The sequence below is a fragment of the Camelus ferus genome, chromosome X, assembly GCF_009834535.1.
Source record: "Camelus ferus isolate YT-003-E chromosome X, BCGSAC_Cfer_1.0, whole genome shotgun sequence".
Taxonomy (NCBI): Eukaryota; Metazoa; Chordata; class Mammalia; order Artiodactyla; family Camelidae; genus Camelus; species Camelus ferus.
The window spans coordinates 69,056,337-69,071,818 of NC_045732.1; the positions used below are offsets into that span (position 1 = coordinate 69,056,337).

At 49.3% G+C, this 15,482-nt stretch overlaps 1 protein-coding gene across 2 annotated transcripts in view; it reads left to right on the forward strand.

The window, feature by feature from the left end:
- Window positions 1–15,482, forward strand: part of TSC22D3 (TSC22 domain family member 3) — a 39,511-nt gene that overhangs the window by 11,206 nt on the left and 12,823 nt on the right. The window lies entirely within an intron of this gene.

The following is a 15,482-nucleotide window of genomic DNA, read 5'->3' on the forward strand; positions in this document are numbered from 1 at the left end:
ACCCAACAGTCACACTCATGAATGTATAATTACAAAGCTTAAGTGCCGAGAGAAAAAAAGCATTAAGCTTCTGTCAGAGAGAATAACAAAGGATCAGACAAAGCTTCCTGAGGAAGTGATATTGAGCTAAAGAAATGAATCTCTATTGCTGAAATTCTAATTATCAGACCCAGGCCAAAGGACACATGTTCAGACAGAGGGCTTTCTCAGGACCCCCGAAGTCATACCATTAGGTAGCTGCTCACACTCTTGGAAATATTTCTAAGCCATGAGCGGCCAGCAGGTCCAAAAGGGGAGGACTGACAACATCCTGACAAGAGGAAGAGATGAGTTTGAAGCCTACAGGGCGGCTAGTACTTAATGTCATCCTTCGCTAAAAATAGTCCATGACAGTATGGAAATGCGTAAAGGCTGGCCCTGGGGACCAGTGATAAAGTGGGTATAGCCTATGGAGAGGAAAATTTGTTTTTGTAAATTATTTACTGTAAAGAAAACAAGAAAGGGGAGGGTCGTCTGGGTTTTCTTTTCCCTTTGCGGGCCTCCTTCTGAGTTATGAATGCTTCTCATTGTACAGAGGCAGTGGGGCACAGAGCTTCGGGCTACAGTCCTTTCTGGGGCCTGGGGTGTAAATTTTCTGGGCTGCAAATGTCAGATATTTGTCCAGGCTGAAAAACAGCCTGAATGCAGAAGGGAAGAGAGGCTTGTTTAACCAACGGGAGGTAAACCTTGGACTTCAGGGAGCTGCGGGGCCAGGCAAAAGGAACTAAGATGATTGATCTGAGAGGAGTTTAAGGGTGGGCCAGAGGGTGGTAAAGAGAGAGGAGAGAGGTTGATCTTCAAATATAAAAAAAGTCGCAACTCGGAGATGGTGACTAGTTGTTTCCAAACCACACTAGGAACAGAACAAGAGGAAATAGGCCTCTACTGTAGCATGAAGAATTGTGATTAGATAGCAGAAAGAACTTCCTGACTACAAGCTTTCAGAGAAGCTAGACAAAATTACCAAGAGATGTTATATTACAATATGGGGAAGGTGGTGACAGTGGCAAAAAAGAACTGGATGAAAGTACTAGAGGGCTGGTTATAAGGACCATGGACAGAAGGGACAGACAAGTGGGGAAAGCAAAGGAGTCAGAAGCAGGTGCTTACAAGGAAAAGGAAAGCACATGTGGGAGAGATGAAAATGTTTTCAGGAAAATACCTTCATAATGAAAATGTGTATGAACTCTCCATTGGAGGTCAGTCATGGAAACTAGCATATACTGTCCCAGGGCTGGAATCGTATTGGGGAATGCACTGAGGAGCTGGTAGGTTCCCTCCGCATCCTTCAGCCTTCTTATCTCCTGGTCAGATTAGCTTCAATGGGACACCCATTCTCTACAGTCTAACAATTTGGGGAAGCACCTCAGTGCTGAGGGCATTGGAATAAGACTGCTCACCACAAGTGCTTGGGGAGAAGGAGGAGTTCTCCTTCCACACACCCAATGAAAATCAGACACAGGGGATAAAGTGGCAGCCAACAAGCCAGGCAAGATCCCTGTGGCAGGATATTTACAATGGTGGTGGAGACAGACATCAAATAATAATTGCACAAATAACTGTATCTTTACAATTGATCATAATGAAGGAAAGGTGCAGGAAGCTGTGAGAACACAGGCTAAGGGGGCTTCCCCCAGGATTAGAAAATCCACAAAAAGAAAAATCACCTTGTTAAAACCTTGGGCACTGCATGTGCTCCTCTGTGAGGGATTCTTGCGCTAAATCAGTAGCCAGGAAAGTTAAAATGAACTCAGTCATAGCTAATACCCTAAGATGTGGACTTGGAAGTTCCTCTGGCTCACTGGGGCCCTCAGTTAGGAGCCGACCCCCAAGGAAATTTTCTCATTACCAACATCAAGCAGCCTTGATTTAGGCAGAGTGAGTCTCTGAGGGCCATAATGGCCTATCCGCTGAAAATCAGGATCAGAAAGACTTTGAAGAGCTCATCACCTACCAGATGAACAGGATGAAGGTCAGTGAAGAGAATAAAGAACTAATGCACTGAAAATTATGCTTGAAACTAGCCCCCCAAAATGACCATGTCTCCAAAATGCTGTGCCTTCAGTCTCCTATTCAAATGTGGGAGGCTTTGCTAGTGTATTCTAGTATTAGCTGCAAGGTGTGCCTAGGGCTTCTGAGTCCTGGGGAGCCAGGAACCTAGAGAGGCAGGGCCCCACTCCACTGTTTCCCATTCCTCTCACAGAGGGGTGGGAGGTGCTGGCCCTTGTGTGGAACTGGAATGGGCTTCTTCACCCTCAAAAAACCCTTGAGGGGCCACCGAAGAGTAGAGAAGGACATTCACCCCCATGTGTTCCTGAAGCACAGGGGCTTCGCGTCTGATAAGACTACCATTGACAGACTCAGTGACCTTTGCAAGTGACTTCTCCAGACCTCAGTCCCCTTATTTAGAAAATGGTGGAAGTGTGGTTGGGAAGGTTAAGTGAGAGGACGCTCCCCAGATGCACTCAGTAAAGGGAAGCCTTCTTTATCATTAGGCAAGTCATATGTGGAACCGGAACAGAACCTTTTCAGACTTGCTTCACCTCTCTGTCTCAGAAGTCCCCTCACCAACCTCTCCCCTTGCTCCATCAATCACACACCCTCTCCCACCCAAAGCCAGCTAACACCCACAACTCAGTCTGGCATGCTTTCTGCCTGTCAAGGTTTGCTCTCCGAACCTTCTTCATTCACACTCAGGTATAAACAACTAAGAAGGCTTCTGGTTTTCCTCCTGTTGGAGGCATGAGCTGCTGGGAGCTTTGCAATTTTGACCAGAGATCAAAAGCTACAGAAGCACGAGGGCTCCCTACTGGCATTGCTAGTGAATGGAGAAGGATTTCAGAGGGTGGTAGAGACAGAGACTGCCTCTTCAAGACCCTGAGCTTGCCCTACCCAGGATTGGTGGCCGGCACCTTCTGCTTCCACATGCATCTTAGCCGGGGATACAGGCTCAAAACCAGTAGGGCTTCTGCAGCCATTAGATCTGAACCCCTCTCTTTACAGATAAGGAAACTGAGGCCCAGAGATGGGTGGGTACCTGCCCCAAACCAAACAGCCAATTAGTGACCAGCTGAAACGAGAAACCAGGTCTCCTGATTCTCTGATCCAATGGTCTTACGACTTCTCGTCTCTAGACGGCTGTGCCCATCCCATCCCAGTAGGTACACAGCATCTCCATGCCAGGAGACCAGCTTTGGGTCCACCTGATGCCAAAAACGGTGTTTTTTTATTTGATTTTATTTAATGGAATTGACCAGCGGTTTGGGTGTTATGGAGTCCCAGCCCTGGAATCCTGCTTCTACTCAGGCTGGGGCTGCATGCCACAGCCACAGTCATGCAAGGGGGACAGAAAGGCCTGCTGTTCAGGTTGGAAAAGAAATCAGTTGCTGAAACATTGGTCTTTTTGAAAGTTCCAACCACAGGGGCTGGCTGGCAGAGCTGCCGTCTGGGCTCCCCCAGAGGATCCGGCCCTCCCCTTCAGTCTGAGAGTTAGTTTAGGAAGCTGGCCCGGCCTCGGCAGAAGATCCGGAGGGCAGTGTTGGCCCCAGGAGCTCCAGCCTTCCCTCAGAGCCTGGGAGCCCACGAAGGCACTCAGGGCCGGGAACTTCCTCCCGCCTCCACAGCTGAGCCAGCCCAGGCTGGCCCCGAGGCTCCCTGAGCACTTTTTCTTCTGAGCCTGGAAAAGAGTTTCCAGTTGCTCCCGCCCTAGCCCGGCAGCTACAGAGATAGAGCTAGAGAGTGAGAGGGAGGCAGAAGCAGAGAAAGAGAGAGGGGGAGAGGGGAGAGAGAGAGAGAGAGAAACCAACCACAGTGCAGCCAGGCAATCAAGGTTTCCCTGGGCAGCAGTGAGATGAAGGGGGAAAGGCTGGAGGAGCCACAGCTTGGGGAGGACCCTGAACTCGTGGAGGAGGCACAGTTCCTGGAAGAGCTACAGCTTGAGGTGGTGGAAAGTGGGTCGGATTTGGATCCAGAAGATCTGGGTTCGAGTCCTGACTTTGCCACCAATCTGATGCTTGAGCTTGAGTAAGTAACTCCCTGCCCTTCTATGGGCTGCTTTCTCTACTTAAAAAATGGGGGAGGGGAGAGACAAGAAGGTCTCTAGGCTCTCTTCCAATTCAGATATTCTGGAAGACTATACCTCTAAAATCTTGATGTATGTAGATGGGATGCATGCACACTTGAAAGTCATTGAACCCCTGAATGTTAGAATGATGGGGGTGAGGAAGAAGGGGTTCACAAGAACAATAAAAGGAAAGGAGAAGATGGTAAATGTGTAAAGAGTCATGATCCCAAGAGAGGGTCTAGGCTGAACAGAACATTAGGGTCAATTTTCGGAACTCAAGGAATGAGTTAGTAAGGAGAACCAGGGTGTTTGGGGGTGTGGTCAGTGTGTAGTTACTAATTGGCCCTTTACCAAATGTCTCCCAGTGGCCCCTTCTGCCCCAAAGCTCAGGTCCTCAACCCAGGATGTATTTCTTGAGTTCTTCAAGTGTGTCTTTGTGGAAATTCTCATTTGAATTAGGGGGATTTTCAGGTCTTGGATGTTCACATCCAGATCTAAAAGACTGCCTAAGAAGAAAGACTAGATTGGCCCCCTGTCTTAGAAACCTGGTTTCTTGGTAAACCCCTACTTTCACCAGACCCACCGCTGCATGACTCAATGCAGGGCCCTTTGAGAATTTGACGGCTGCTATATATAGCTACTCTCCCCCACTGATGCAGAGATGAGCTACCAGAAACTAATCTGTTGGGTGAGTGTTGGTGTTTGGTACATTTCACTGCATTCAGAATGGGTCATCTCTCCCTGGGTTATATGGTGAGGGTCCATAGCCATAGTAGGTGACATTTCACTAACCAGACAGCTCCTGGCCAGGCCAAGGATGAGAGCTTGGGGTCCCTACATGGTGGATCATCTCCAATGTCCTCTGCCAATTGTGTACCCACCAGCCTCTCCACTGCTGGGAAAGCTGTGGTACGGAGAGTAAGTAGAAGAGGAACCACCCCCACCTGTCCAGACACCTGCCCACTGCCCTAGTGGCTCACCCTCAATGCCTCACGCTCTGCTCCCTCCTCCACTGTCCCTCCTTCTTCTTGGCTCACTCCGTTCAATCATTTCTTGCCCCTCAGTTAATCAATCATAGATTCCTATGGTTGCAAGTGACCTTAGAATTCCTGCAGGGAATAGTGCTGCACTAGATAGAGCCCTATGGTCCTCCTCGGTGCCTTAGGGGCTGCAGAAAGGAGAGAAGGGAGAAAGGGAGGAGAGAGTTGGGGGGAGGGAGGAGAGGCCAGGGTAAAGATGAATTTGAGGGAGGAAAGGGAAAGAGGGGAGAGTTTAAGAGGAGGACAGAAAAAAAGAGGGGAGGTTGATTGTGCCACCACCCTCACCAAATAGAGGTTACACCCCCCAAACAAACAAGGTCACAAATAAGAATCTGCATGTGTCTTTTAAAAGTTAGAAGGGTTTGGATCCTCACCTGGCTTGCATTTCCTCACCGAGGATTTTCAAGCTGGGCTGCCCTGAACTAGAAGGCATCTCCCAGTGGGTGGTGGAAGTTAGGGGTCTCTGAGAGCCTGGGGAGACGAGTGGCCAGAGCTCCCAGCCTCAGCCCCACCTCACTCAGTTCTGCCCCCTGAGGACTTTGTATCCAGAGTCCCTGAGAGTGTCCAGGTTAGACTGGTAGGGGGGAGGCAGAGGATGGGGATGGGGGATGTTTATCTTTTTAACAACAACAACAAAAAGCTATAAGCCACCGAAGGCCCTTAACTCTCCAGCCAAATCAGGACTCTCTTGTAAAGCATCCCCAGGGGTGGACACGCTGCTTCAGCTTGAGGGCATTTACCCAGAAGCCGGTTCCCTTGTTGGTTAGCCCTGATTGTTAGACAGTTGTTGTGTTTAGGCGATATTGGCACAATGTTTCTGGCTTGCAGAATGCTTTGGCCCCTCCTCTCGTGTTCTTGCTGCGGGGCTCCTTTGTCTCCTGACCACCTGGGGAGCAAGCTCAGAGGAGGCGGGGGTCGCTGGCTTCCCAGGGAAGACGGTGTTTCCAGCGAAGTGCACCACGTGCTCCCCGTTTCCCAGCGGGAGGTTGCTGGGACCCGGGCGAGCTCCGGGCTGGACAGGCATGCTACTGATGTGGGCTTGGGGCACTCCAGCCGAAGCAGCCCCTGGGGCCAGGGCTGAGGAAGTCCACTCCACAGAGGGCACTGTCCGAGTTAAGTGAGGTCTAGTGAGGAATTCTCAACGGGGAAATAGCTCGAGGGAAAGAGCACTTGACCGAGAATAAGGGCCCTGTGTTCTGCTGCAAACTCTAGCCTTGGCTGGGGCCAGCACCTTGAAAGGAGGAAAATAATAAGGGCCCGGGCCCTGGCCCTGAGAGGAAGACGTGAAGGAGGCAGGCTCAGGATGGCATCCCGGCCATTCGGTGGCCTAAAGCCCCGCCGGCTTTACATTGCAGGAGGAAATAAAGCCGTGCTTGTTGGCGGTGGGGGCCATCTGCGTGCACTATACAGAGAGCACTGTTCCCCCGAGTGTGGTAAACACACTCTAGTGGTGTGTAAGATGATTTTTGGTGGTATGTGGACTAACTTTGTTTTTCTATTTTTATAGCTATTAATTTATTTAACATGTATGGGGATGGGGAGTGTGTCTAACACATACACCATACGATTTCAAAAATATTTCCAAGGTCAAGGCATTTTTAAACAGTGAATCTGCTTGACGTTACATTAGAGAAAATATTAAATAAATAACGATACTGGCAGCCTTCAGTTATGGCTAGAATCTAGAGAGCGGTATGCACATCATTGGATTTGGGGCCATCCTACCACACTGTGTTAGCAGAGGCAGGCAATAGGAGCCATACAGTGTGATTTGAGATCATCTCATCCACGTACACCTAGCTGGAAGGCCCCCTCTGACAGCCCAATTCCAAGTGTAAGAACACGCCGCTATTTTTATATCCCTGGTGTCCTGCTCTGCCCCATGATACTCAACACTCAGATCAGCAGCAAGCCTTTCCCTGGCTCCAAGGCCCAGTCTCTACCATGCTGTGGCATACACAGGGACATGGCCACTGGGAAGCTGGTGGGGTAGTCCTCACCAGCTTCCACTGATTCTTCTCAGCATTGTTCATGGGCACATTTAACTCCAGTATAAGGACTATTTCCGGGAAGCAAGTGAAAGAGGTTCCAATTTTTCTCTGAATGCACAAAGCCACAGTAAAAGGACAGGAAATATGTCACTGTGGCAATTTCTCATGGACCTGTGCTGATTTCCGGACAGATTTGGGCAAGATTTGGTGGGAAATTTGTATAAAATCAAACTGTACAAGAGGGTTGCCGCTTCTGCCGGGAATTTGTGATGGGCTCTGTGTAAATAAGCTTGCACCATTTCCTCCTTCCATTGCCCTGAGATAGGGAACATGATTATTAGTCCGGCTTCCTCCAGGGCTCACCTTGCAGATTGTGAGGTGAGCCCTGGAAAGAAGCGGAAAGGTGATAAAGGGTCTGGTTTCCTGCTTTCCGCCTGGGTTGTACCTCAGGAGCCTTGCATGTCTTCCCTATGTTGCCCCTGGAGCTGTCTTCAGTAAAAGGCTCAAGCAGAGACAGCTAAGTTTCCAACACCTCTAAGAAAGAAAATACCACAATGTCCTTTGCTCGTATGTTCCAGTGTTTAACAACCTCTGCTCTCTGAAACTGTTCCTCCTAAATTCTGTCCTCCAGCTTCCTGATACACCTCTTAATATGCTTAAATGGTTGTTATTATGTCCTTTGTCAGCACTCTTTTCCAAATTGGCAAAATCTGTATTTTAAAAAAGACTTTGAACCAGGTTGTGTTTCTCCATCCCTTACACAATCTCCAAATTCTCCACCAGAAACTTCATTCTGTCCTCTGTAACAGCTAAGAGTATAGCAGACACATCTGTCTTTAGCCAATCACCCAAGTCTCTCCTCTGACCAGTGACACACATTTGCAAGATGGCAAGTTAGGAACAGAGCAAAATTTACTGGACCTTGGAGGATCCAATCACCTGCCCTACTCCCCTGAGTTAGCTGCCCCAAGAGAGACTGGAGCAGCCTAGGGTTTCATTAGTGGCCAATGGCCATGAAATAGAGAAGGAAGATGACCTCAGAGTTCCTACGGGCTTCTTTTCTATTTAGAGCATCCAGGATCATGCTTGTTCCTTAATGATACTAAATTGTGTGCGTACAATTCATTGCAGCCTCTGTCTTTAGCTGCCCTATCCACATAGCCCCATTCTTGTATCTGGATAGAGTCACATTTTGACTACCCATATATTCATTATCCACTTTGGGGACTATCCATAGCAGTCACTGAATCCCAGGTTACCCCCACCTCCCTCAAGCTGGTCTCCAGGTACTCAGGCATGTAAAGTCACTTTGACACCAGTCCATAAATAAAGAAGATTCTTGCAAAAATCAATTATCCACTCACACACAGGTTCCAAATACCATCATAGTTGAATTTCACGTGGCTGGGGTACCTAACACTGGAAGTGTGGCACAGAAAATCCAAAATAAAAGTTATACCAAATAAAAACATGTATAGCTAGCTTTGAAATTGCACTATAGGTCTAATTTTTTCCCAGTAGTTCTGCCTTCCTAATTATTTGGACTGATACGAAAATGAGCTTGCATCCCTGGAGTATACAGAAACCTCTCTTAGGAGAACCTAAGAGAGCCTAAGGGCGCAGGGAGAAGCTAAGCTGAGAACAAGCATTGCCACAGACATTTCCCAAAGTGGAAAAGCCACCCTGAAATACTTGGAAGTTGGGTTTCAGACATACAGAAGTCTTCTGTCTGTGTTGTTGGAATGTGTCATATGGTCGTTTATGGCATGGACTTGTCCAGGAAGGTCTAGAGGGCCTGTCCACCGGTACCTAGTTTGACTTGGGGAGACACAGGGCCAGGGAGTTGATAGGAAATCATAGTTCCCTTCTCCCTCTTCGCCATAGCCTGATGGCTGTTTCACTGTGCTTGGTCTCGTCGCCTGACCTATGTGAGTCTGAAGGAGGTGGTGCAATTCATCTGAGGAAAATCACGTCTGAGACAGGAAGGGGCACGGCAGCCTCTTCAGCCAAGGATTTATGTATCTGTCACAGGAGGGAAGTGTGAGCTGAGAAATGACTCCCAGAAGTGCTAGAATTGGAAGAGACAGCGCTGCTGCCTTTCACAGTCAGTAGTGTATTCATTCGGAATCGGGCTACCTCAGGAGGCCAGCATCCTGGCCCTTCCTCCCTTCCTCGAGTCCATCCTCCCTCCTCGCTCCTCTCTGGCTCAGCACACACTTAAGAAAACAGAGCAGAGCCTGCCAGGTGCACCCTGCCAGGGGCCAAGCTGTAGGTGAAGGGAGGAGAGCAGAGACTTGTTGCTGCTTTTCGCCTGGCAGTTAAAGGCCAAGGGGATGGACCCCAGACCCTCGAGCCAGCCATAGCAGCTTGCGGCTGATGCCTTGACATCGTGGCAGGCCCTGTGGCCACTTGGATGGAGAGGGTTCCTCCAGTCCCTGCAGCCCACAGAGGCTGGGGGCTCACTCGTTCTGGCTCTATCTCGACTTAATTCTTTGTAGTCTTTGTGAATTGAGTTTTGCATTTTTGCCTGCTGGCTGCATTTTTACCTATGGGCTCTCTGCTGAGCCTGGGACTGAGCCTTTCCTCCACGTCCCTTTCCCTGCTGCAAGGCTGCCAGGATTGCTCCTTTGGCAACATCACTAGGCTCCTGGGGTGTCTCTGGGGAATAGAAGCTGGGCGGCAGTGCTCCGTCTTTCGGGCTCTAGTTGTCCAAATGGCATCTAGCCTCTCCAATGCCAAGGGACCGCAGCTGTAAGGTCCAAACAGCTGTCTTTGGGAGCACCCACTCCACTCGGGTCTGTGCCCGGCACCAATGGAAACAGACTCCTGGCTTCCAGGTGCAGCTTTCTGTGTGTTCTTCTATTCTTTGTCTCCAGGGCGGGGGCTTGGCCAAGGGAGCAGATTCCCCGCCAGGACAAAGAACTAGTGACTGTTGTCACGCTCCTCTTCTCAGGAAGCAACGGGTGGGCCAGGCCAGGCCTTGAAGCCCAGTAGGGAAGGTGAACGGCACCCCTGGCTCCAGACCTCGTGCCTCCTCACGTGCGTGTGGTCCCAGCACTAAGTGGCAGGAGATGAGTCTGAATTCTGGGGAAATGCCTCAGTCTGGAGAGGAGATTTTTTATCTCTCTTGCTGTAAACTTAATTGCCAAATCTGAAACATTTCAGCCTGGGTAGAGGAAACAGGCACCTCCCTCAAAAAATGGTGAACTGGGTAGAACTGGTTTTGACACTCTCTTTTCTCCCCCATCCTCCCTTCTAGCATAGGCTCCCTCAAACTACCCCCAGCTGCTCAGAGCTCTCAGCTACAGGGTGATAGATAGCTCATGTTCCAGAACTTGCCTGATCTCTCCACCTCTTAACCATTCCTCTGGGGGAGGCTTGCTTTCTGCTACTGCTAATGTGATACAACAATCTAGCCAAGGTGTAAACAGCTGGTAGTAGCTGAATGTGCTTCCCCTGCCCAAGTCACATTTCTCTTTAGACCTGGACCTTTGATAGGAGTAAGCTAAGCGAGCACTGCAGGTTCAGCTAGGGGCTCATGGAGCTGACCTTTTGGGGCGAGGTTCTGCTCACCTTTAGCCCCTCAAATCGTACCAATCAGGTAGCCACCCTCTCCATCTCTGAGTACAGCCATCCTTTGGGATGTGGTTGACTTTAGCCAAGGGGACTGGGAGGGTCCTGGCTATGCCCTGCCCCCACCTCCATGTAAGCCCAGACACAGGGGGCAGGCACTGGGGAAAGGCTCCAGCTTAGCTAACTTCGGTGTAGGCCTCTGTGTTCTCCCATCACCAGCCAGCAGCCACTTTTGGAAGATGCTGGGAAGAAATTGGCAATCCCCCCTCATGTGTGTATGTGTGTGTGTGTGTGTACCTGACTCAGTTGACTTTTCCAGTATCTGAGAAAGCAAGAGTGAGGCAATTACTTGTAATAGCAAAACCATTCTCGTTTGAAGGGAGGAGCTCTAACCATTCACCAAGCAAGGGTTACAGCCCTTCCAAGGGTCTGTTGCAAAGCTATTTTTGGCTCATTTGCTCTTCTTTCCTCCTTGAGTTCTGTTCCTCCCCAGGTCCCTCAGGAGCCCCCCCTCCACCTCCTTCCCAGTGTCTGTGCTCACACAGGCTTATGCAGGGGAAGTAACCCTTCGCCAAGTGATTCTCTCATCCAACACATTTTCCGAGATGATCCCACTGCTCCTTTCCAGAAGAGCAGGGACAAAGACTGTCTGGGCCGGTGTAACGACCTCTTCCTCTCCGCCCAGGCACACCGGAATTCCAAATGCTCTCGTTTCCTTCGAGCGCAAATGGTTTTTGCTGCTGATCCTCTGCTCTGGGTTACCCATTTCCTGCTCAGCCCTGGCACAGCAAACGTGTCTCTGCAGCAGCTACCTCAGGGTAATTTGAGAAGGAGCTCTAGGCCACCACATGTGGAAAAGGAATCAGGGGAAGACACATGTGGAATAAGAATCTCCTAGAGAAAGATGCTGGGCTTTTGCAAAGGGCCTGAGTAATATAGAAATTCCAGCACCGGATGTTTCTCAGATGCCAGCATCATTTACTCTAAGGTGATTTTTTTATTGTTATTATTATATCCTCCTAGTTACAGTGACTCTAACGAAATCCCTGACACTGTTCCATCTGCCTTAAGGAGTCAGCAACCACCCATGTCCTGGCTGCATGAAAGTCTTGGCCACACATACCCCTATCCGGCTTGGAACCCTCAGCTTGTACCTGCAGTATCTGATCGGTTTCTGCCTAGTCAGTCATCTGTGCCCTGTCGCTGAGCCTGTTTGGGCAGGGAGGATGGGAAAATGGAGCAAGTGCTCCAGGAGGGCGCCTACTGTTTCCCCGCCCCCCAACTCCCTAGCTCTCTCTCCTTGGTCTATGTCTCAGGCTTCAGGACTCTAGTCCTGCCCAGTCCCAACACTCCCTGCTTGGAATGCCGGGTCCACAGTTGTGCTCACTCGCATTTCCACCACTCCTCTTCTGCCCAGCCCCTGGGCCAGTGGCAAATTTCTGTCTGACTGGCCGCTGAGCCCACCTAAAGATGTCTATTTCCTTCTGGCCTTTTCCTCCTCCCGTGCCAAGGATGCTCACAGACTAGAAGGAGCTGCTTCAGCAGACTCACCCTGGGGAGCAACTCCTCCCCCACCCAAAGCTAAGTGAAAAAGCAGGAGCCCTGCTCATGTTCGTTCATTTGGTCCCATCCTTTGTTTTACCCATTTGTAGACCCACGTTTTCCGTGGGTTTTCTAGCACGGATTTGCAAAGCTGCAGCCCCATCCTAGGGTGACCCGAGAATGCAGGCCTGGGACCCTAGACAAGGCTGCTGAGTAAACAAAAGGTGTTGACCCCAACTCTGTCTGCCTTTCTGTAGTGTTCTCTCATCCTCTTCTCTGTGCCTTGTACCCCCATTGCTCCAGGGCCCAGGCTGTGGCTGCCCCCTGGATGTCTGGAGCACCAGGTGCCAGGCAAGAGCTCCTGCTCCGCACTCCCAGTTTTCCAGTGTGCTCCTTTAGAGCCCTAGGGATCCACCAGAGTGATCTCAAGGGCAAGCAGAGAGCCCAGCCAGTGGGACTCCATGGGCCTTGCCTCAACTTCAGCTAGAATAGTTCTGCTTTCATCTGTTTTATAAATTGGGTTTCAATTGTGAGACTCTGTTTGAAAGAAAAGATTCACTTAAAAAAAATCACTACCCTAGGCTTTTCTCTCTCCATACCCAAATTAACCTATTCCTTCCTTGTCCTCTTTCCTCTGGCTCTGTACTCTGCTAGGGGACAATGAGGGGGTACGGCTAATCAAAGAGCCACCTCTACTGATGTGTTAGCTGGCTACAGGCTGGTTGGCAATGCCAGTGCCTTCACCCAGCAAAGATGGTGAGGAAGGAAGGCAAGTTGGCACTCTGCTCCTCCTCGTATCACGTGACTGCTTCCCCACCCATCATTAATAATAATCCCTCGCATTTGCATAGCACTTGACAATTTCCAAAGCGCTTTCACAGACTTTATCTTATTTGATCCTTTGGAAAGCCTGTGAAGGCCGCCAGGGCAGGGGCTGTTATTTACATTTTACAGACTCAGGAGACTCTGGAGACCATTTAATCACTGGTCTCTCTGAAGAGCTTGCTAAAGGGAGCTAGTCAGTATGAACTGAAGGGCTGGTTAAAAGGAAGGAGAGAGTTGGAACAAGGGTTATAAAAGGAATGACGGGGGAGGGAGATGAGGCTGAAGGGAATACCAGAGCCAACAGTTCCGCCCGGATCCCCCAGCCGGGTTTGTGAAACTTCTTAGAAATAGTATGGAAATTTGGGAAGGGCTGGCCCAAGGAGCCAGGGAGATTTCCCCTCCTTGTGACGGTGACTGCTTGAGCCCGCCACCATCCCTATCTTTCCTCATCCCCAGTTTACAAACCTAACCTGGTTGCACAACTCCCTTGAGGCTCAGGAGGCAGAGTGTCAAGTCCTAGAAATGGAAAGGCTCACAGAAATCATCTGGTCCCACCCCTCACCTTATAACAGAAGCCCAGAGACAGAAAAAGTCTTGCCCAAGGTCACACAGAGAAGCAGAGGCAGAGCTAGGCTGGTACCAAGATCTCCTGACTTGCAGTCAAGAGTGCTTTCCGCTATAACACACCACTGCCTGTGTGTGTGCATGTGTGTGTGTGTGTGTGTGTGTATGTGTGTGTGTTTAGGGAAGTGTGTGTAGAGGTGTGAAGGAGGGTTGTGTGCAGTGACCAAATGCCTGAACCACCGTGGCCTGGACTTTGTACCCATGTGTAGTGACTGGAGGTTAAAGCCATTTATAGGGCCTGGCCTATGATAGGGTGTGAGAAAGACAGAGTTCAGGGTTTCTCTCCCAAGGGGATTCACCCATATAAACTGCTCCAGGTAATTAAGATCCCAGAAGAATTGGCAGCTGCTTGCTGAACAAATTAGACTCTGCCTTTATGGGCATGTTCTGTGCTGGAGATCAGAGGGCCCTCCCTGATGTTTGGTTCATTAGTCATTGTTCCCTGTCAGAGCAGGCACTCAGAAAATTGGATGTCTGGCAACAGCCTGTATTCAGAAATTCAATAGCAGAAGCAGCAACGGCAAGAGCCGAGTGTCTGGGACAGTGCTCCATGCACAGTAGGTGCTTGGAAAATGCTTGTTAGCTAACTAATGAACTAAGTAAAGAAAGCCTTTAGTCCTCTGTGCTATTCAGAATGAAACAGTGTCAATAACAGACCTGATTGCTTTTCAGCCGAGCCACATTTGAACTTTTTAATGGGCAGGCTGGTGGGACTTGGATAAAAACTAACTGGACCGGAAACTTCCTATGCAGATCACAGTACCCACCACTTGGATCTTAGATCTAATAGACTCACTGCTCCTTCTAAAAGTGCCCATGACTTCCTTCTAGTCAACTCTAAAAGCCTTTTCCCAGTTCTGCTCTTCTTTGGCCAGAACAGAGTCAGCCTGGTAGGGGACAGTGAGGTTCCAGAGCATGTGTGGGGAGGGGGGAGGGGGCACACTCCAAGAGGACATCCAGGGTCAGTGGGCTTTAAAATCAACTTATCCTTCTTTGCCGTCTTGCCGCAGGTCAAGCCTGCCAGGTGAATTTGGACGGATGCTTTAGTATTGTTCTTAAATGTCAGGGGAAGATTTTTGGTTTTATTTTGGTTTGTTTTGTTTCTTATACTAAATGTTCTTAGTTCAAAATACCCAGGATTCCTTGCAAAGGTCAGCTAGCATAGCAGGACTAAGAGAGCCTTAGATGCTTTTGGCAGCTGCTAAAGGTTACCGCTGGTGTCTTGTCTATAGGCCAAGGGAGTGAACTCTGTGAGGGATTTCAAATGTCCTTGATGGACTTTTCCACCATGCTAAGAACCATTAGGAAAAGTCCTTCTCCAATTCACCTAGCTATCCAGTCCCTCCTTCAAATCCCATCCACCAAGTAAAAAAGCACTAGAATATATTGAGCACAGACTTTTGCCTTTGTTGGGAAGGAGGATGCGTATGAATGTGTATGTGTGTTGCTGTGTATGTATGTGAGGACTTGGTTGTATGGAGGGAGTTTCTGTAGTAATGTGACCATACATAAAAATATGTTCAAATCATATGCAAAAAAGGTATGGAAAATGTTCAGTAAATATATTTATGTGTGGATTGGGGGATACTTGTGTTTGTAAAGGGACACCTGGAAGGATGGCGTCTGGGAGGGCTGGTGTTCTTGTGTATGTGGCATATATATATGTAACTCCATCTGAGTCTATTCCTGTATTTGGGACTTGAGAGCCAGAGAGAGAGAGTGTGAAAGACGCAGGTGTGCCTCTGTGTGTGTGTGTGTGGTGAGGATTTGTGAAGTTGTATATGT